This window comes from Dama dama, chromosome 20 (assembly GCF_033118175.1).
Source record: "Dama dama isolate Ldn47 chromosome 20, ASM3311817v1, whole genome shotgun sequence".
NCBI classification, from domain to species: Eukaryota; Metazoa; Chordata; class Mammalia; order Artiodactyla; family Cervidae; genus Dama; species Dama dama.
Genome location: NC_083700.1, coordinates 80,913,157 through 80,936,570, shown reverse-complemented (window position 1 = coordinate 80,936,570; position 23,414 = coordinate 80,913,157). Strand labels below are relative to the sequence as shown.

The following is a 23,414-nucleotide window of genomic DNA, read 5'->3' as shown; positions in this document are numbered from 1 at the left end:
ACACTGGGTTATGATAAAGAAAAGTGTAGGGCACCAAGCAAGGAGTCCAAAGTAGCTAGTGCTCAAAATACTTGAACTCCCTGATGGGTTTCTAGAAAGTTGTTTTTTTTTTTTTTTTTTTGGAAAGCATTTTCAAAGCCCAGGTGAGGGAGTGGAGTCCCAGGGTATGTGATCAACATGGGCACAAGTTTCTGGTTGATTGATGGTGAGATAACAGGACAGTGTCACTTTATCAATCCTCAGGCTCCAGTGGATCTGGGGGCTATGTGCTCATGGTCATCAAGTAGTTAATCTCTTCTGTTTGGCAGAGGTTTTAGCGTCTGTGAAACAGCTCAGGAAATGTGCAGCAAATACTGTTGTCTAGGTGCTTCAGAGAGGAACTGAAGCAGAGGATGGGGAAGGCTCTGTCCCAGGAAGGCTGCATAGAGTTCAGTGTGATTACAGAGCCATGGAGAGAAAAAGCAGCAGACATTCCACGGGGGTGGGAATGATTAAACGTGGAGATTGAAGAAAAGAGGGAAGTCAAGGTTGACTCCTGGGGTCATGGGTGAATAACTTAGCAATGAGTGGTGGCCTTTATCTCCTTGAGATGCTGGAATCCTGGCAGTGGTGTAGGGGTGGAGCACAGAGGTGCCTGAGAATCAGAGCTGGAGATGGAACTCTGTGGTTATGGATTGGAAATCAGCAGTGACTTCTGGGCTGCATGAGATATCCTGAGAGGCAGCAAAGGGGTGGGATTGAAAAGGGATTGGTCCTAGAAATTTGCAAACTCTGCAAGGGGCGGGAGGAGCCAACAAAAGACTGGGTCAGCCCTCCAGCCTGCTCCCTCACTCTGCTCAGGGCTATGTTCTAGGGCTGGAGCTCCTCTCCAGGTAAGGCTGGTAGAAGTGCGGGGCAGGGGGTGGGTGCTGAACTGGCCCCCTAGCTTTACGACCTGCTCTGTCTCTCACTGGCTCATGAGAAAGGCACCTTCCTAGGCCTCCATTACTCTGAAATTGGGGATATTAAAATAGTAGTGTCCCAAGAGGAGAAAATGAAGACCAGGAGGAAATGATGGAGGACTAAAGTATTTAGGACTAAAGTATTTGCTTTAAAAACATGGTTGGGAGGTGAAATTGATGGTATATTTGGAGGCAATGGTATAAGTGAGAGCTTTGGAGCTTAGGGGACCCAGACTTTTGATTCTATCTCCTCTATTCCCTCAACGTGAGGGCTGAATTTTATCCTCAATCTATTTCTTCAGAGTATTTCTGACTGTGGATAGATTTGGAAGTAGTCACTTTTTCTACATTTCCTTCTTTGTTAGAAGATTGATTAAATTCTTTTTCTAACAATAAGAATAACGTTTACTGTTAATGATCATATAAATTTAAGCAAACACATAACTAGAAAAGTAACTTCTTTTCTTCCTCGAGTACAAAATGGGTTGCTTTACTACATACTAAACCTTAAACTTTGAATTCTATTAATATGTCATGTGCTTTGCTTGTATTCTAGGCCCTGAGACACAGCTGCACAGGAGACCAAGTTCTGCTCTGCAGAGAACTCATCCTCCTTCCAGGACAAGGACCTCTGTGGGTGAGCAGTGGTAAAAAACATAATTCAGCCAATTTGAAGGTCAAATCGGGGAGCATCCCCTCTAGCAACTAGAAGGGTGCTCCCAGACATTCCACAAATGGAAGGGTTTTGATAAGAAGAAGGGTGGGGCAGAGAGCCATTAGGGAAAGAAAAGATTAGTTTTAGGCCAGGACATCTTTTGAGGGAAAAGAATGGCAGTTTCATCATGTAGACAGCTTCTTCCTCTGGGTGCAGGCTATGGAGAAGGCCCACAGGACAGATTATCTCCTTGGTGCCAATCAGAAAATTCCAATCCGGTTGGCCAAGATTACATTTCTGGGAAAGGTGGAAGCTGCAAGTAAGTCAAGTGTGGCATCTAGGATTGGTGTCTGGGCTTTAGCATGAGTGATGCCATTTTGGGCTTGTGGTTTTTTCTTTAGTAGCAGCTTAGACTTGATAGTTGAGTGTCTTGGTAAATGGAGAAGTGGAGGGGCGTGGGAGCACACATATTTTAGTGAATCAGGGAAACTGACCTTTTGGACTGATGAAGAATGAGTGTAGGGTGGGGATCCTTAACCTGGAGCTCTGGTGGTCTGATATTATTAAAAGAACCATGCCTTTGTCACCACTAGAAATCATAGCTTTTTTCATTTCATGTTACAGTTTTGTGGGTATTATGAAACACAGTCTTATACTTTGCCAAAATTCAAAAATAGTTTAGATCTGCCAATCTTGTTAAATAATAGGTTAAGAAGCTCACATATTCTGTATCTCAAATTATTATTTTGATAACTGTATCATGCTAAAAATCCACTCATATATGAATGAAAATTCCAGTCTTTCCTGCCAGAGATCCTCAGTTCAGTTCAGTTCAGTTCAGTTCAGTCGCTCAGTTGTGTCTGACTCTTTGCGACCCCATGAATCACAGCACGCCAGGCCTCCCTGTCCATCACCAACTCCCGGAGTTTACTCAAACTCATGCCCATCGAGTCAGTGATGCCATCCAGCCATCTCATCCCCTGTCGTCCCCTTCTCCTCTTGCCCCCAATCCCTCCCAGCATCAGGGTCTTTTCCAATGAGTAAACTCTTCACATGAGGTGGCCAAAGTATTGGAGTTTCAGCTTCAGCATCAGTCCGTCCAATGAACACCCAGGGCTGATCTCCTTTAGGATGGACTGGTTGGATCTCCTTGCAGTCCAAGGGACTCTCAAGAGTCTTCTCCAACACCACAGTTCAAAAGCATCAATTTTTCGGTGCTCAGCTTTCTTCACAGTCCAAGTCTCACATCCATACACGACCACTGGAAAAACCATAGCCTTGACCGGAGATCCTAGACACCTTAAAATTCAATCCACTCTGGGTTCAGAACCCCTAAATCAATGTGGACAGTGAGGTTTAAACACCGAGTCTGGGGCAAACGTGGCAAGGTTCAGATCAGTCTTGGAGTGCCATCAAAAGGGGTTTAGCACAGAAAGACTCAAGAAGCTTCTAATCCGTGCAGTAATGAGTGCTGATTTATGTTCTAAGGAACTTGCTCTAACAATATACAACAGAAGGGTGAACTGTGGAGAAAGGAAACAAGAAAGACTAGAAACATTTAGCAATATACACCCCAAAGATACAGGGCGGGGTGGGGGGATGCATGACTGTTTCAATGTGACATTTAATCATTTGATTCCTACTCATCTTATGTGACAATACGCTATGTTAAGTAGTTCAAAATGGAGTCACAGTGGCCAATGTGAGCCTCCACGAAGACTGCTGTTAAACATCTGATGTTAGAATGTGAATATTTAAATGTGACGTAATAAGTGTTAATATGGGTAAGGAATTTGTTTGCTAAGGGCCAAGGTTTGACTTCACTGGAACAGGAGCAACTGATGAGACAAGACCCCTTGGGGCGTAACTGGTACTCCCTATTACTTCTTAAAATGAGACCACTGAACTGAGCAGCTAGAAGGCTCTTGTTTGGGGACTGAGCCCATGCAGGTGGAGGTTCTGTGACTTCCTGCTCACACTAGACCTGAGACTCATTTCCTGGGATGGAGTGGGAGGGCCGCCACTCTTTCCCACTTACATGACTAACTTACGGTGCCTGCGTGATTGTGTACAATAAACAGATCGAATTGTAGATTGAATTTGGCTCTGTTTTGCAGTCTTCAATTCCAGACTCACCTGGCCTTTCTGGGAGACTGCACCACCATAAACCAATTTCCCCTTAATCAGGGATGGAAAACAGCTTTGATTTGCCTTTTCTTGGCTTGTGACTGCCCTCATTTCATATTTGTTATCACTTGCATTTCCTCTATGCTGAATTAACTTTTCCGAATGGGCAGCCTGTTCTTCGTGTGCTCTCCCCCCACCCCCAGCCCCCAAGTTTGCTGGCAGTTTCGTGGACTTCCTTTTAGCTAGAGACAGAACAGATCATATTCCAACCCCATTCTTTGTGACCACCCAGAGTTTGGCATTACTGTATACTTTTCACATTTAATTACCTGAAAAGTCTAAAAGTTCCTGCAGCTCCTTTGAAGGTGGAGAGGAGGGATATTTGGCCCAGCACTGGCCATCATCAGTTTTCTCCGACCAAGGAACCAGTTTTGTCAGCATTCCCCTGACTAATAAAATTGAGCATATTTTAATCTATTTACTGTCTATTCTAATTTCTATGGTTTTATATCTATTTACAAAAATGGGCTCATACCAGCCACATTACCTGCAGATTGTTTTTTCCTCTAATGCACCTGGGACATCCCTAACCAGTACATTGTGTCTCTGGTGTGGTGTCTAGTAGCCACTCTGATTCCACAGTGGGCATTGAGCTTCTTTGGCTCAATCCTTTTCTTATTAAAGGGCATTATTTTCTGAGTCTTTGTCGTGAAAAACCCAGGACTGAAAATATTGTTAAGTCCTGGTGGTTTCACTTCTGGTGTAACTTTTCAAGGGGAGGGTATATGTATTATTTCTGACTTTATTAGGTGTTCCAAGTTCCTAAAAAGTCATAACTATTCCAACTTCAGATAGGTAATAGTGATCCCATTTTTTTACATTATACCCTTAACTTTTGGGCTTGGGCAACTTATCTGTTTAGTACTCATTGCTTTCAATTCTCCTTTTTTTAAATTTAGTGTATCGATTTACACAAACTTTTATTATAAGAAACATGAATGATTTTTGTGGTGGTTTAGAATTTGTTATTCTCTCTTCTGTGAAGTACTTTCCTGTTTTAGCTTTTTTGCAGTTTACAACTCTTTAATGACAATTGTGTATTCTGTATTGTTAAATGGACTGTTCTGCACATGGAACCTTTTTTAAATCTTGAACATTTCATTGATTTTTTTTTATATTCATCTGATGAGGATTATGTGTTTGTTTTTACCTTTTGGATCACTAATTGATTATTTTAAAGTTTTGCCACAATATCATTTATTTCATTTGTTTTTTATTTATTGCCATGCATTTGCAAATTTATCTTTCAATATCCTCACATTGGGTCCTTTTCCATGCTTAATTTTGTACACTGTAATTTCTTCTCTTTAGGGAAAATGCTTACTTGTGTTTTGATTTTATTCTTCACAGTTTTCTGTTAAATTCTACTTTTATCTCAGCCTTTTGTCTTTTCTTGGTTTTGACTTAGCTATGTTGTTTGGGGTACAAAGATATTTATATTTGTGTATTACCATAGCTGAAAATTTTTCTTTGCTTCATTTCATTCTCTTGACCTGAATTATGCTTTATTGGTCAGTGTTACCTTCTTCGTGCTTTAATTTTGTCAGCATTTATATGTACAATTTTGCCCTGATTTCCAGTTTTCTTTGGTAGTTTGCTTTAATACTATTTGTAGGACATATAGAGCAGTCTTGTTGCTGAATTGAACTGGATTTTACTCACCTGATGCATAGCAGCCAATCTACTGACAGTGGGTCATGATAAAGGAAAGTACAGCATTTATTTGCAGGGCACCAAGCAAGGAGAATAGGTAGCTAATGCTCAAAGGACCTGAACTCCTTGCTTGGTGCCCTGAAAATTAACACTGTACTTTTCCTTCACCAAAACGTGGTGTCAATAGACTGAATTTGCTACAAGTGAACCTAAGTTCAATTATGTAACAATTTTGGTGACCATGAAAGGACCACCACCCCAACTGGGTGTCTTTGTGACACATTGGCTCCTGGCAAGAGAGGGCTCTAAGATTCTGTCCAGCAGCTTCCTGAATACCTTTGTCTCAGGGACAACCCAGAGCATCTGCCACCAATTGGGGGGTCAATGGCCCTTGGTGCTTTCATGGTGCAGGAAACAAGGTATTTACTTGAGACACTTCTGCTTAGTAGAAGGGCTCATGTGTGATGACACCAGGGTATTCATTTAGCCACTTGGCTCTGACTGTGGTGGGATATTGATTTGGGGGACTGTCTGTACTGGACTAAGGAATCTGTAACCCTGAGGGATGCCTTGTGTTTATGAGCTTGCTCGCTCCCTGGATGTTTGATAGTACCAGCTGTGAGCAACAAAGATGGGTATCAGAGCTCTGCTCCATCTTGTAGCCCCTTAGGGTATATTTTGCAGAATTGGGAAATTTTTAGTTAAGCACCTCGGAAAATGAGAAAAAAATGGTATTCTATTGTAACACTGTTTAGCCTCAGGACATCTTAAGATCTGGACAACACTGCTCCCTAATGGCTCTCTAAATTATAACACTGTCTTTGAACCAAAACTATTTTATGAGAGGGGAGGAAAATGGGAGGATGCTTCTTATGTACAGCCTTTATGCTATTGATTCAAAGTGAGCCTATCCAGAGAAAAATGTAGCATGCATGGAGTTATGATAGAGAAAGAAATTTCCTCCAATAAAGAGATTTTAAAAGGTTTGCCCTATTCTCAGGAATCAAGAGACGGGGAATTAATTCAACAAATAAATGCTCCTAGATATCCATCACAACTGCCTCTGAATGATAGGCAAAATGTGGAAGCAGGGGCTGGAGCCATAGATCCCACAGTAGCCAATTCATTCTCACCTGCTCTGGCAAGAGCTGAGGAAGGAGGGGTTGTCTCCCTCTCATACCTGACAGAGCTTCCATTTTGGTCAGGGAACCACTAATGTTCATTCAGGGTGATTCCCACTGAGGCAGATTCACACTGGAGGAATAAATGCCCAAGATCATCCAGCAGGATTCATGTGGATCCATTCTCCCTTTTCAACCTCAGACATGTTGAACTGCAAAAATAATATGCCAACCTACTGGGATGACACTACCAGGATGGAAAATTCATTCTCTTTCATCTTTGCCAACCCCAATTGGGCTGATATCAAAGTTTGCTAACCACTCTATTGGCTGAGGAAGAGAAGAGGATGGAAATATTGCATTGACTAAAAAATTCATACGTGTTTTTCTGTACAATATTATGGAAAACCCTGAACAAACTTTTTGTGAACCCAATAGAAAAGGCTAGAGAAGAGGCAGGGAGAATGCATGTTGCTGCCCATGGCAAACCCATCCCAGCACCAGCAGCAAAAGCAATTCCCATCATAGATCCAGACTGGGAGGAGAGTGACCTAGGAGATAAAATTGGAATTGAGTGTTACAAGGAGTGCATTATGGTAGGGCTCCAAAAGGGAGAACCAACACTGGAGCTTTCATAAGGGAAGGAGTGTGCAAACAGCCACAGGAAAATCCCTGAGGTTTTGGAAAAGAATGTACAGGGTATAACGCCAATGTGCAGATGTGGACCCAGATAATCCAGAGAATTTCAAATTAGTTAATTGGACTTTGTGACTTAGAGTGCCCCAGTTGCAGAAGACATAAGGACTTTTTGGCTTGTTGTTATCTTATTTGGTAGAAACTGCTTTCAGTGTTTCATAGTAGGGAGGGAATACAAGGTGGAAAAGAGACTCATGAAATGAAGCAGCAAAAGTCCCTTTTGGCAGTGACACTCAGTGGAGAAAGGGGAGACAAAAATCTGAGCGGAGAGTAAGACCCAGGGAACCAAGAGAGTGAAGGGTGGCCCACAGAAAAAAGCCCACCAATGGGACATGTAAAAGTGGGTCGGCAGCAGTCCCTATTGTAAGACAAGAAGGCAACGGAAAGAAAGTCTGCCTCAGCTTACAAAAGAAACTGGAAGAGGAGGAGAAAGCATTGTTCATGCTGGAGACGAGAGAGTGACAGAGGATTCTCTGAGGGGACTCTGCTTGGGGAAATAGTCTCCCACCAGGAGCCCTGGGTAACCCTTTTGTGGGAAGTAGATTGTCTTTCTGACTGGTACTGGAGCCACTTGCTCAGTTTTGAACACTGGATTCGCAAGGAGTTGGACCCAAAGAGTTAACCCCCCCCCAAAAAAAAACACATCTTGGCAAGAGGAGTATCTAGACGGCCTCTCCAAAAACTGTTTTTGCAATCCCTAGGCTGTCAGGTTGAGGCTCCTAATCTAAAACACAGCCTTTTTTTTTTTTTTTTTTTTTGTACGTGCCAGAGTGCCCAGTTGCATTGCTGGGGCAAGATTTTTTAACTAAATTGAATGCTAAAGTGACTTTCACTCCTGAAATACTAGATATAAAGGTACCACTGGAACAAACTTGTGCCTTGCAGCCAGCCCTCCCATCAGGGGATGGAGGAGTCACCACCAGTGTCCCTGAAGACACCTTACAGCAGGGAAGCCTGGCAGCATGGACTGATAGGTGGACAGGAAGAGTCTGGATGGCCGTAGCAGTTAAGGTGAAGCTGAAGCGGGACGCTTAGGCTCTGAGCTTAAGGCAATATCCCTTAAAGGAGCAAGCAAAACAGGGATCCAGACCAAGGCTGGATTGGCATTTTGAAATACTTGCTTATTGGACTCCCTCAGTCACTATATAATACTCCCAGCCTGCCTTTAAGAAGCCTGGCACTGAGGACTACTGGTTTGTTCAGGACAGAAGAACCATAAATCAGATAGTGAAAGATATTCACCCTGTGGTCCCAAATCCCTATATTCTGCTAATCCTCTTACCTGGAAACTTTCATTAGGCTTAGCAGAGGTCTTTTTCTGTGTTATTTTGAGTCCTGAATCCCAAGAGCTATTTGTATTTGTTGGAAAGATCTAGAAACCAAAGCAAGCAGCAATACTGCTAGACAGTATTGCAAGGACTTAAAACACCTTCACAGTGTTCAGGAAAGTGCTAGCTAAAGATATGAGGGAGCTCCAGCTACAGGAAGGAGCTCTGCTCATATATGTGAATGATCCTCCACAGCTCTCAATACAAAGAACACAAGTGAAAACACTGGGACTATTTTGAACCGTCTGGCCAAATGAGTCTATAAAATCTCTTGGAAAAAGGCCCGAATTTCCCAAACATCAGCGAAATATCTGGGATCCAAACTGAGAAAAGGTCAAAGGAATAGGCTCCAGGACTGCCAGGAGACAGTAGCCAGGGTGCAGTGGCCACCACCAAAGGCAGCTGCATTGGTTCCTGCAATGGCGGGATTCTGCTGCACTTGGATCCCCAAGATCCCCAGCTTAAGCTAATAGTTAAACAGTTGTATGAGGCCCTAAAAAAGACTGCCAATAATGCCGTAGTGGGAACTGGAGAATGTCAAGAGACTTTCCTAACAATGAAGAAAGAAACTACTGACTGCTTCTGTTCTGTGTTTGCCAGGTTTGAAAAAGTCATTTGATCTTTTTAAACATAAAAGACAGGTAGTGAGACTGGAGGGGCTTCCCTGGTAGCTCAGCAATGCAGGAGACCCTGGTTCAAATCCTGGGTCCAGAAGATCCCCTGGAGAAGGGCTAGGCTACCCACTCCAGTATTCTTAGGCTTCCCTGGTGGCTTAGATGGTAAAGAATTCACCTTCAATGCAGGAGACCTGGTTTCGATCCCTGGGTTGGGAAGATTCCCTGGAGGAGGGCATGGTGACCCACTCCAGTATTCTTGCCTGGAGAAGCCCAATGGGCAGAGGAGCCTGGTGGGCTATAGTTCATGGGGTCACAAAGACTCAGACATGACTGAGCGACTAAGTACAGCACAGTGAGACTGGAGGTAATGACCCACAGTCGATGAAACTCCCAGTATCCTATTTCACAAAGGCTTTGGACAGTATAATCCAGATGTGTTTGAGAGTCATAGCTGCTACTCTGGATTTGTTGCAAGAAGCAGAGGAATTCACTCCAGGACAGCCAACCATGGTGGGTACATCCCACTGCGTGTTGTCACTGTTGGAACAAAAGAGTGAATATTGTCTCACTTTAGATCACTTGGGAGGATATCAGGTAATTTTACTTGATAATTCTAATGTGACCCCAAGACTATGTCCTCCTTGAACCTAGCCACCCTGCTCCCAACCCCTTTGGGTGTTCCAGAGGTACATGAATGATTATTGGCATATCACTGAGCAGGTGCTTGGATCTGATTCTAATTCCCTTTGGAGATCTAAACCTGGAGATGTTCCCAGATGGAAGTAACCTCATAGACCACCAAAGCTGAAGGACCAGATATGCAGTGGTAACCTTGCAGGAGGTCCTAGGAGTGGAGGCTGTGTCATCATGTATCTTTGCCCCCAAAGCTAAAATTATTGCCCTTACTTGACCTTTACATCTCAATGAAGGTAAAAAAGTCAACATCTATACTGACTCGAAATATGCCTTTTCAGTTGTAAACATACATAGGGTAATTGGGAAAGATAGACTGCTCACTTCTGAAAGAAAAGAAATCAAACACACCAAAGAAGTTTTGAAGCTGCTAGACACAGTGCTCAAGCCAAAGGAGGTAGCAATTTGCACATTGCCCAAGACATCCGAGATCTGACCATTTTGTTTTGAAAAGGAACAACACAGCTGACCAAACTGCTAGAACAGCCTTCAGGACAAAGTGCCTTTGGTTATAGCCCTGTTTATTTAGCCCCACATACGCTGGTGGCTCAGACAGTAAATAATCTGCCTGAAATGAGGAAGACCCAGGTTTGATCCCTGGGTCAGGAAGATCCCCTGGAGAAAGGAATGGCTACCCACTCCAACATTCTTGCCTGGAGAATTCCATGGACAGAGAAGCCTAGTGGGCTACAGTCCATGGGGTCAACAAAGAGTCGGACACAACCAAGCAGCTAACACACTTACACACTCACCTGAGAACATCGAAATATCATGAGAATGGTGATATGACCTTACCCATTTGGGATCAAATGATAAATGACCAAGGAGTGGTTTTAATTCATGACTATCTAATGGAGAAAGTAATTGGAGCAATATACATGAGCACCCATTATAGGCATCCAGTCGATACAGGACTACATTAAAAGACCAAATATGCAAAGGCAATTCAAAGATTATTACAAAAGTGTATGCTTTGCGCTAAAAATAATTTCAAGATGAGATCTCCCCCGTCTTGCACAGAGTCCAAGCTAGAGGGGAGTGCTTGAGAAAGATTGGCAAGTAGACTTTACAATCATGCCTAAAGTAAAAGGAAACTTTACTGACTAGTGATGGCAAACACCTTTACAGTCTGCTTAGAATCATTCTCTTGCTGGATTGAAAAAGTTTCAGAAGTAGTAAAGGTCTTGCTCTATGAGATAATTCCTAGATTTGGGTTACCGAGCTCAATTAGTTCAGAGTAATAATAGAGGTAGCTTAATTGCTAATGTGATTCAGTAGGTATCTAAAAAATGTGGAATAAATGGAATTTGCATGTATTTTGGAGGCTACAATCAACTAGAAACATACTTTAAAGAGGAATATAGCTAAAATCTGTCAAGAATTAACTTAACCTGGGAAAGAGTGTTACTGCTTGCATTGCTTAGAATTAGAGTGGGTCCTAGAAGTAGACTCCAGTTGAGTCCTTACAAAATACTATATGCTCTATTCTGAGCGGTTATATGATCAGACATGTGATCAAAAGGTAAAAGAACTAGACACTGTAAGATATGTGCATATGCTGGGGTTAGTTTTAAATGTTATTCCTAAATTTGCTACTAGTAAAGTGATGTTTCCCACAGATGTCCCCCTCTAGCATTTTAGACCTGGAGACTGAGTGCTCCTAATAATGTGGAAAGATGTATACCCAATAACCAAATTCAGCCCTGGTGGGTGAGGACTTACGTTCTACTACTAACCCACTCTTCTATTAAATTGACAGGAATCAAACCGTGGATCCATTGCATACGGGTGAAACTGGCTTCTGGCCCAGCCACAGATTCATAGCCCTCAGAAGTTGCAGAAAAGACAACGAAAAAGCTGACTGAAGCCAGTACTCCTTGCTGCAAGTCTGGACTAGGGCTTCATTTAAAAACAGAGAAAGTATCTTAGATAACTAGTGAATGATAGTGGCCATCCATCATAACATTTATAATTGACTGGAGCATTTTTCTGGTTTATTACTTGCTTTTATCCTTTTGTTTGCCACTTCATCTAATCATTTTACCTGTGATTATATCATAGTCAAGCAAATCTGTAATTTGTTGTGATATTGATAATAGAAGATACTTAAACCTTCCTTTATTTTAGTTTAAGCCTTGTGATAATAGGATTAGTACCAAAGTTGAGCACCAGTGCTATTTTCCCATACAAGCTGTTGGCCCCAACAATAATGATGGCTCTTGCTTTTCTTTACTGTCTCATTCCACTGGTGTCTGCCACTTCATGGAAGGAAAATAGGTTATCTCTGAACATAGACAGAGGTGGGAATTTAAATGATTGTGTGAAGTGTCATTTGAGACCTCAAACCAACCATGAATTGGTGGTTCCCATAACAGATTTTGATACTGTTCCGGACCCCATTACCTTCTATAATCATCCTCCTTTAGGTGTCACATGGCAAGTTCAACTAACCAAGGAACATCACAATATTCCAGTCCCTTGTTTCAACCTGTCTGAGATAATTTCCATTGGAGGAAAAGTTACTACTGGTCCCCCTCGGTCCCTCAAATTTATTCTGAAAAAATGTGATGAACAAAATCCCCTGAAATGTACAATTGACAAATGTGTAAAGTCTAAAAATGACACTAATTTGTGTCAGAGAGCCAAACAAGTTGGGTATCACGTAAATGGACTATGGAAGGCTTGCAGTGGCTCTCACCCCTGGCTTGATAACATAATCTCTGAACTCCCCAAAAATGAAAGAATCAATGACACTACTCTGGGAGGTATAACTTGCTCCCCTCAAGGATATATCTTTGTCTGTGGCACAGGGAGTGATTCACCTTCACGGGGGTGGGCACATCGCTGTTTAGACAGCTGGCAAATGGAAGGGTCATGCCTACTGGGACGTTCTGTGCCCTTTTCTGGGCACAGCCTTAAGAGCATTACTTCCCTCTCTAACTCAAACATGCGTCTTAGAAGAGAGGTATCATCAGGCTACTAGGACAATATAGGACAAAGTATTTTTGGCCTCACACCAACTGCCAGAGTTTACATCAATAGAGATATGATTCATAATCTAGCTACCACAATTGGGAAATCTGCCAAATTGCTGAGGACACAGCTTAAAGTATTGCAGCCCAACAGATATCTTTGAACTCATGTGGTCCTAGATAATAGAATAGCCTGTGATTTCCTATTGGCAAAACAAGAAAAAGTATGTGCAGTGGCTCATACCACATGCTGCACATACATCAATACCTCTGGAGAAGTTGAAATCTGAACAAACAGAATAATTCAAAAGGCTACCTAGTTATAGGATGTACATAAAGAGGATACACACCAAAACTTATTTTCCTGGTTGCCATCTGGAATAGGGGGACTCTTTTGAGTACTGTTACAAAGTTCCATTGATCATCATCCTCTTTGTAATAGGTTTATTAATTTTCAAATATTTGTTCAGATGGTATGACAAAGTGGTCAAAGAGAGAGATCATGTTTTCATGGTGCAAAATGCTGACTCTAGGCCTGGGACTTGAGAATTCTTTGAGAAGAAGGTCCAAGACTTTTGCTCCTCTAATCCTGGAGAATCAACATCGCCCTTGTTCAGCAGGAAGTAGCCAGAGTGGTCGTCGCCCCTGTTCCCCTCTGGATTGAGGAGTATCAAGGAGCAGAGGGACCTGAAACTGAGCAGGACCCTTTAGGACCTTGCTGGGTACAATCCTCTCTTGTCCCTACTTGTTGTTTGTAGAAAAAACATGAGATTTTTAGGTCTTCCCAGAGTTCTAAAGAGCAGACTCAAGAAGTTGATGATTACAGAAATGAGTAAATGTAGAAATAAAGGAAAAGCAAACAAGCAGAAAATTTTAACCATGAAACAGAGTCAACAAGACTTCTAGTTCTTCCTCGAGGCATATAGATAACAATCTGATGCAATATATCTTTGAGTTGTTTTACAGAACCAGTACCACATGATGAAACCTGTTGACCTCAGCCAAGATGACCCAAACAAGTTGGAGCCAGAAGAATGATGATCAAGATGCCAGATATCACTTTATTGCTTAACACCCAACCAATCAGAAGAATCCATGAGCTAATCACGTGCTTAAGAGCCTTACTCTTAATTTTAGTCTTTAAAAACCTGTGCCTGAAAGCCACTGAGGAGTTCAGGTCCTCTAAGCATTAGTTGCCCATTCTCCTGCTTGGCATCCTGCAAATAAATGTTGTACTTAACAACCCTATGTCAGTAGATTGGCTTTGCTCATTTGGGTAAGCAAACTCAAGTTTGGCTCAGTAATAACATGTTCCTGTTGGGAGAGTTCAGTGGTTTTCCTTAATGATTTTTCAGTTTGTTGAATATTAGGAGCACTTTCAAGGATAAAAAAGAATAAACACTCATATCCATTAGCCAGATTCAGAATAAATGTATTCCTCATTTTTCTCATCTATTTCTTCTCTTTTTTCTAAAATATTTTAAAGTAAATTCCAGATATCATGCCATTTCACCCTTAAAAACTTCAGTACCTGTCTCTAAAAATATATGGGTGTTTTCTTTTAAAAAACCCAACATTTTTGTCCCAGTTAATAATTTCATATTCTCTAATATTGAATATTCAGTCCATATTCAAAATTTCCTGCCCTTCTACAATTAGTTTATTCAAACTAGGATCAAAACAAGAGGCACACAATTCTCTCCATCTGCTAAACTAGTACAGCCTCTCATTCCCCCAATCATTAAAACACTGAAGCACTGTTGAAGATTCTATCTGGTGGATTTTTCTGGTTGCTTCCTCATTGTTCTTCAGTCACTCAGTCATGTCTGACTCTGTGTGACCTCATGGACTGCAGTGAGCCAGGCTTCTCTGTCCTTCTCTATCTCCCAGAGTTTACTCAAACTCATGTCCACTGAATCAGTGATGCCATCCAACTATCTCATCCTCTGTTGTCCCCTTCTCCTCCTGCCTTCGATCTTTCCCAACATCAGGGTCTCTTCCAATGAGTCGGCTCTTTGCATCATGTGGCCAAAGTATTGGAGTTTTAGCATCAACCCCTCCAATGAATACTCAGGGTTAATTTACTTTAGAATTGTCTAGTTTGATTTCCTTGAAGTGCAAGGAACTCTCAAGAGTCTTCTCCATCACCGCAGTTCAAAAGCATCAATTCTTCCATGCTCAGCCTTCCTTATGGTCCAACTCTCACATCTGTACATGACTACTGGACAAACCATAGCTTTGACTAGACAGACCTTTGTTGCCAAAGTAATGTCTCTGCTTTTTAATATGCTGTCTAGGTTTGTTATGGCTTTTCTTTAAAGGAGGAAGCATTTTTAAATTTCATGGCTGCAATCATCGCCTGCAGTGATTTTGGAGCAAGAAAATAAAGTCACTGTTTCCATTTCTTCCCCCCATCTATTTGCCATGAAATGATGGGACCAGATGCCACAATCTTCACTTTTTGAATGTTGAGTTTTAACCCAGCTTTTTCACTCTCATCTTTCTCTTTTATCAAGAAGTTCTTTAGTTCCTCTTAGGTCCTCCTTTGATTCCTCATAGTAACCTTGATAACTTCAGATGCAGCTCCTGTTTTTAGTTTGTTTCACTAAGAAGGATACAATGGGAGAAGATGGCCACATCCTAGGTCTCAGGCAAGTCTCTGAAATAGGCTGCCAGGTGTGGATCCTTGGCTTCACACACAAAAAGTTCAAGAGCGAACCATAGTAAAGTGAAAGCAGGTTTATTTAGAGAGATACATGTTCCATAAACAGAAGGTCGGTTTGTCACAGATTTTGAGAGTGGCCATGGGAGAAATACACTCCACAGACAGTGTGAGCCATCTCAGAAGGTGAGAGGTCCCAAGATATATGAGTGATTAGTTTTCATGGGCTGGGTAATATCATAGACTAATGAGTGAGAGGTTTATTCCAACTGTTTTGGAGAAGGGATGGAAATTTCCAAGAATTGGGTCACTGCCCACTTTTTGGTCTTTGATGGTTGGCCTTGGAACTATTGTGGTGCCTATGGGTGTGTCATTTAGCTTGCTGATGAGATCACAACACTGCACTCATTTATCTGCATGTAGCCTATGCTTTTAATCTTATTTATTTAAGTGCTCTTTATCTCATTTCTTCTTATGAGGTAAAAATTGCTAGGCAGTCAGTGTGGAACTCTGAGATCTCCATCTTTTTTTCAGTAAACATCTTGCTCCATTATCCTAAAAACTATATCCTTTATCTTGAATTCCTGGAATGTATCTTTGGTCTGATAAATTATCAGCACTCAGATCTAGGGAAGGGCAGTAATCAGCTTCTCTTCCATATTCCTGAAGGAAAAAAAAAAACAAAACAATAACTGGTGATCATTAATCTTAAGCCCATATATCTGGTCCAGTGTAAAATGGCCAGGGGGCATGAGAAAGGGTGGTGACTTAATCTGAGGATCAAGAGAAGCCATAAAGATATTAAGCTAAGTATCTTGATCTTTAAACTGATTCATTTAGAAATAGTGATTTAAGAACAGGAGCCAAGCAAAAATGTACATATTAATAATGGTAAAGATATAAAACTGCTGTAATCCCTGCCTTTGGGGGTACTCTTTACCCCTTCTGTGTGTCTTTGCTGAGAGCTTTGTACTTTCCTCCTCTCTAATATATCCTATTCACTTGCTACTGTGAGTGTTTGCGTGTTCATGGATTACATTCTGCTCCATGAATAGGAACTTGGATTCCCATTTCACTTGCAGGACTAAAGAATTGGGTCTGTGGGCTCACCTTTCTACCCATTAAATCTTTTTTCTCCTCTGTTGGTGGTGGTTTAGTCGCTAAAGTGTCTGACTCTTGCGACCCCATGGACTGTAGCCCACCAGGCTCCTCTGTCCATGGGATTTTCCAGGCAAGAATATTGGAGTGGATTGCCATTTCCTTCTTCAGGGGATCTTTCCAGTGCAGGGATTGAACCCGGGTCTCCTGCATTGCAGGCAGATTCTTCATGTTTTTAACTTCTTGTATTCAAGATAACCTTTGATTCACTTAGGTTAAATACCCTTTATCACATATTCTTGGAATTTCCAGTGCTTATTTTTTAATTTTGTTTCATTTCTTTGACCAATATTTGCTTCCCAGGTGATTCAGTGGTAAAGAACCTGCCTGCCAATGCAGGAGACATAGGAGATGTGGGCTCAAGGGTTAGGAAGACCCCCTGGAGGAGGAAATGGCAACCCACTCCAGTATTCTTGACTGAAAAATCCCAAGGACAGAGGAGCCTGGCAGGCTACAGTCCATAGGGTCACAAAGAGTTGGACAGGAGTGAGCACTTATTCTTAATGTAGTTAGCTTTAAGTCACTTTGAAACAGGCATATAAAGGACAGAGCACAAACTTTAAAAGAATGACAAAGCCTGAGGACAAGATACAAACTGATTAGAACCAAATAAGTCCTTTGTTTTCTTGGGCTCAAAAATCACTGCAGATAGTGACTGCAGCCGTGAAATTAAAAGACATTTGCTTCTTGGCAGGAAAGCTATGATAAATCCAGACAGCATATTAAAAAGCAGAGGCACCACTTTGCTGACAAGGATCTTCTAGTCAAAGTTATGATTTTTCCAGTAGCCATGTTTGGATGTGAGAGTTGGACAATAACGAAGGTGGAACGCCAAAGGGTTGATGTTTTCAAACTGTGATAATGGAGATGACTCTTGAGAGTCCTTTGGACAGCAAGGTCAAACCAGTCAATCCTAAAGGAAATCAGCCCTGAATATTCATTGGAAGGACTGACGCTGAAACTGAAGCTCCAATACTTTGGCCACCTGATTTGAAGAACCAACTCATTGGAAAAGTCCCTGATGCTAGGAAAGACTGAGGGCAGGAGGAGAAGGGGATGACAGAGAATGAGATGATTGGATGGCATCATCAACTCAATGAACATGAGTTTGAGCAATTTCTGTGAGAGAGACAAGGACAGGGAAGCCTGGCATCTGCAGTCCATAGGGTTGCAAAGAGTCAGACACAACTGAGCAACTAAATGGCTGAACAACAGTAACAACAAAATAAGTCCAAGATGGCTGTATCAACTTCCACTAGACCTTGAGCCTCAGTATAGATGCTCATCATAACATATCAGCAAGTTAAATGACACACCCACACACTATGACAGTTTGGAGGTCAATCATCAAAGCCAAACTATGGGCGGTGGCCAAATTCTTGAAAATCCCCACTCCTCCTCCCAAAAAGTGAGATTATCCTCTCACTCATTACCCTATGAAATTGTTGTTCAGTCACACAGTCACATCTGGCTCTTTGTGACCCCATGGACTGAAGCACATCAGGCTTCCCTGTCCTTTACTATCTCCTTGAGTTTACTCAAACTCATGTCCATTGAATCAGTGATGCCATCCAACCATTTCCTCCTGTATCTCTCTCTTCTATTCCTGCTCTCAACTTTTCCCAGCATTAGGGAGTTTTCCAATGTTTGCATTGGTGACCAAAATACTGGAGCTTCAGCTTCAGCATCAGTCCTTCCAATGAGTATTGAGGGTTGATTTCCCTTAAGATTAGCTGGTTTGGTCTCCTTGCTGTCCAAGCGACTCTCAAGAGTCTTCTCTAGCACCACAGTTGGAAGGCATCGATTCTTTGGTGCTCTGCCTTCTTTACGGTCCAGCTCTCACAACTGTATGTGACCACCTGGAAGACCATAGCCTTGACTATATGGACCTTTGTCAGCAGAGTAATGTCTCTGCTTTTCAACACACTGCCTGGATTTTTTGTAGTTTTCCTGCCGAGAAGCAATGGTCTTCTGATTTCGTGGCTGCAGTCACCGTACACAATGATTTTAGAGCCCAAGAAGAGGAAATCTGTCACTACTACTACTACTCCAGTTTTCCTCCTTCTATTTGCCATAAAGTAATGGGGCCAGATGCCATGATCTTAGTTTTTTTAATACTTAGTTTTAAGCTGGCTCTTTCACTCTCCTCCTCCACACTCATCAAGAGGCTCTTTAGTTCCTCTTCACATTCTGCCATTAGTGTGGTATCATCCAGATATCTGAGGTTGTTGATATTTCTCCCACCTATCCTGATTCCAGCTTGTAACTCATCCAGCCTGGCATTTCTTATGATGTGCTCAGCATATAGGTTAAATAAACAAGATGACAGCATAAAAGCGCTGTTGTACTCCTTTCTCAATCCTGAACCAATCAGTTGTTCCATACAGAGTTCTAACTGTTGTCTATTAATTTTCCAAGATACTACATCCACTAGAGATGGCCTTTTGAAATTTATTACATACATTTTCCAGGCTTCCCTGAGGCCTCAGCAGTAAAAAAAAAAAAAAAAAAAACCAAAAAAAAACAAAAAACAAACAAAAAAAACTTGCCTGCAATGCAGGAGACTCAGGTTAGATCCCTGGTTTGGAAAGATCCCCTGGAGAAGGAAATGGCAGCCCACTCCATTATTCTTGCCTGGAAAATCCCATAGACAGAGGATCCTGGCAGGCTATAATCCATGGGGCTTCAAAAAGCGTTCGACATGACTTAGCGACTAAACAACAGCAATAACATGTACTTTGCAAGATATTTTGGTACCTTAAACCCAAAAGACTAGATAAGAACCCTGGGTGAGATCTGAATATGCAGAAATTGGGCATGACAAAATTGTAATCACTGAGATAAAATTGTAAGATGGTCTCAGATGTGGGGGAAGATTAGGGGTATTGTTTAGCTGGAGGGTATGACCATAAGATGGTGGTAGACTTTCAGAATCCCTATTGCACTGGATCTTGAATCCAAGGCTAAGGCTGAGAGCAGTTCTGTAGGCTGAGAGAAGTCCTTAATGGACTTCTTAAGGATAGAATTCCATGACTTAGAAGGGGTTCTGGCAAATGCCAGGAGGAGAGTGCCAGGCCTAGTGGACAGGGCAGAATGTTGGGGATGTCTGCATGATCATAATTCAAGTCAGGTGGGATGATTGGAGCAAGGGGTTGGGAGGGAGGTGTTGTAAGGGCAGAGAAGCAGAAAGTGGTTTGCATGGAAGTAATCACAGAAGTCCTGAGTGTTCTAAGAGGGTGGAGGGAAGAGAGGAAGAGTTGAAAATGAAACTGTATATAAAGGGATTTAAAGAGAAGAGCCCGAGATGGGGATCTGGAGGAGGAGACCAAGGAGAGCAGTTATAGAAGCTGAGGGGCAGAGCTGTGCTGAGCTACAAGGAGGCACCAAGGTGAAGCTGAACACCAGTGGAGGAAGGGGGAATGTTGGTGAAGACTCCTCTTTCTGGATGGCGCCCTCACTGCTGGTAGTAAACTAGTGAGCATTAGAGAGCAGAATGGGAGCACTGATAGGGAGTAAATTCTGGAGAGAATGGAATCTTCACCCCTTGGATCTTTTCATTTTATTCATAATTAACAAACAAAATACTAGAGAATAGTGGTTGCTGTTGTTTGGACTAGGAGGTCAAATTTCACCTTACCTATCTGGGTAGCGTGTATTCAGTGGAAAACATTAACTGATGTTTTCAGTCAAAGAGAAGTCAACCAGAGGAGAAAACAAAACAGAGGAGGTATCCTTCATTTTACAAATTTGCTACAAATTTCTTTTAAACAGATCTCTCTTAGCGTGCTGAAAATATTCAACTTACAAAGATTTTGGATTTGCCGAGCTTTTCCATGAAGTGATGTGTAAAAAATGCCTTGTTGTTGCTGTTTAGTCACCAAGTTGTATCCAGTTCTTTTGTAACTCCATGAACTGTAGCCCACCAGGTTCCTCTGTCCATGGGATTTTCCAAGCAAGAATTCTGGAGTGAGTTGCCATTTCCTCCTCCAGGGGATCTTCCCAACCCAGAAATTGAACCCATGTTTCCTGTGTCTCTCACTCTAGCTGGCAGATTTTTTTTTTTTTTTCAACCAGTGAGCCATTTGGGAAGGTCCTCAATAAATGTTAGTTATCTCTCTCTCCCACCTCCCACTCCCATTACATATCTAGGCAAATCAGGCCTGGTGCTCTGTCACAGGGAGCTATGTTCTTCCTGCTTAGAAATTAGATTAGTGCTTCTTGTCTGGGGCCAGACGCCTCTGTGTCTCTCCTAACCAGAGGCTGAGAGCTCACCAGTGTTGACCTTTCCAACATGCATCAGCATTCACCCCTTCTAGGCCTGCTCATTTTGACTGATGTCTACAACAGGATAATCACTTTGGAAGATTCTGGATAATCACTTCTAATCTCCTGCTCCTGGAGGGGTGTAGAAAATGTCACTCGTGCAGTCTTTTGTGACTTGGTTACCAGCAAATACCCACATTGGCTGTGGTGGACTCTGGGACAAAAGGGGAAGTCTAACCACTCAATACACCAGCAAATTTGGAAAACTCAGCAATGGCCATGGGACTGGAAAAGGTTAGCTTTCATTCCAATCTCAAAGAAGGGCAATATAAAAAAATGTTCAAACTATTGTGCAATTGCACTCATTTCACATGCTAGAAAGGTAATGCTCAACATCCTTCAAGCTGGGCTTCAACAGTACAGCATCTGAGAACTTCCAGATGTACAAGCTGAATTTAGAAGAGGCTGAGAAACCAGAGATCAAGTTGCCAACATCTGTTGGATCATAGAAAAAAGCAAGAGAATTCCAGAAAAAGCATCTACGTCTGCTTCATTGACTTCATTGATTGTGTGGATAACGACAAACATGCTAAATCTTAAAGACATTGGAATACCTTACCTGCCTTCTGAGAAACCTGTATGCAGGTCAAGAAGCAATAGTTAGAATTGGACATGGAACAACAGGTGGGTTCAAAATTAGGAAAGGAGTATGTCAAGGCTGTATATTGTCACCCTGCTTATTTAACTTCTATGCAGAGTACATCACGCAAAATGCCAGGCTAGAGAATGCTCAGGCTGGAATGAAGACTGCTGGGAGACATAACAACAACCTCAGATACGCAGATGACTCCACCCTAATGGGGGAAAGTGAAGAGGAATGAAAGAGCCTCTTGATGAGGTTGAAGGGGAAAGTGAAAAAATTAGCTTAAAACTCAACATTCAGAAAACAAGTATCATGGATTCTGGTCCCATCTCTTCATATCAAATAGATGGGGAAACAATGGAAACAAGATAGACTCTATTTCCTTGGGTTCCAAAATCACTACAGATGCTGACTACAGCCATGAAATTAAAAGACACTTGCTCCTTGGAAGAAGGAGCTATGAAAAAGGAGAATAGCTATGACAAAACTAGAAGCAGAGACATCACTTTGTTGACAAAGGTCCATATAGTCAAAGCTATGGTTTTTCCAGTAGTCCTGTAAGGATGTGAGGTTTGGACCATAAAGAAGGCTGAGCACCAAAAAATTGGTGCTTTCTTTTCTTTTTTCTTTTTTTTTTTTGGATTTTTTTTTTCATTTATTTTTATTAGTTGGAGGCTAATTACTTCACAACATTTCAGTGGGTTTTGTCATACAATGACATGAATCAGCCATGGAGTTACATGTATTCCCCATCCCGATCCCCCCTCCCACCTCCCTCTCCACCCGATTCCTCTGGGTCGTCCCAGTGCACCAGGCCCCAGCACTTGTCTCATGCATCCCACCTGGGCTGGTGATCTGTTTCACCATAGATAATATACATGCTGTTCTTTCAAAACATCCCACCCTCGCCTTCTCCAACAGAGTCCAAAAGTCTGTTCTGTACATCTGTGTCTCTTTTTCTGTTTTGCATATAGGGTTATCGTTACCATCTTTCTAAATTCCATATATATGTGTTAGTATGCTGTAATGTTCTTTATCTTTCTGGCTTACTTCACTCTGTATAATGGGCTCCAGTTTCATCCATCTCATTAGAACTGATTCAAATGAACTCTTTTTAATGGCTGAGTAATATTCCATGGTGTTTATGTACCACAGCTTCCTTATCCATTCGTCTGCTGATGGGCATCTAGGTTGCTTCCATGTCCTGGCTATTATAAACAGTGCTGCAATGAACATTGGGGTGCACGTGTCTCTTTCAGATCTGGTTTCCTCAGTGTGTATGCCCAGAAGTGGGATTGCTGGGTCATATGGCAGTTCTATTTCCAGTTTTTTAAGAACTCTCCACACTGTTCTCCATAGTGGCTGTACTAGTTTGCATTCCCACCAACAGTGTAAGAGGGTTCCCTTTTCTCCACACCCTCTCCAGCATTTATTGCTTGTAGACTTTTGGATAGCAGCCATCCTGACTGGCGTGTAATGGTACCTCATTGTGGTTTAGATTTGCATTTCTCTGATAATGAGTGATGTTGAGCATCTTTTCATCTGTTTGCTAGCCATCTGTATGTCTTCTTTGGAGAAATGTCTGTTTAGTTCTTTGGCCCATTTTTTGATTGGGTCATTTATTTTTCTGGAATTGAGCTTCAGGAGTTGCTTGTATATTTTTGAGATTAATCCTTTGTCTGTTGCTTCATTTGCTATTATTTTCTCCCAATCTGAGGGCTGTCTTTTCACCTTACTTATAGTTTCCTTTGTAGTGCAAAAGCTTTTAAGTTTCATTAGGTCCCATTTGTTTAGTTTTGCTTTTATTTCCAATATTCTGAGAGGT

The 23,414-nt window shown here is 41.9% G+C and overlaps 1 long non-coding RNA gene and 1 pseudogene across 1 annotated transcript; both read left to right on the top strand.

Moving 5' to 3' along the window:
- The window catches only part of LOC133040288 (phosphatidylinositol N-acetylglucosaminyltransferase subunit P-like), a 47,912-nt pseudogene that overhangs the window by 1,250 nt on the left and 23,248 nt on the right, over positions 1–23,414 (top strand).
- LOC133041263 (uncharacterized) lies at positions 499–14,111 on the top strand. Its single transcript, XR_009689202.1, has 3 exons — positions 499–872; positions 1,498–1,578; positions 11,651–14,111. It is a non-coding gene; the product is annotated as an uncharacterized LOC133041263 (long non-coding RNA).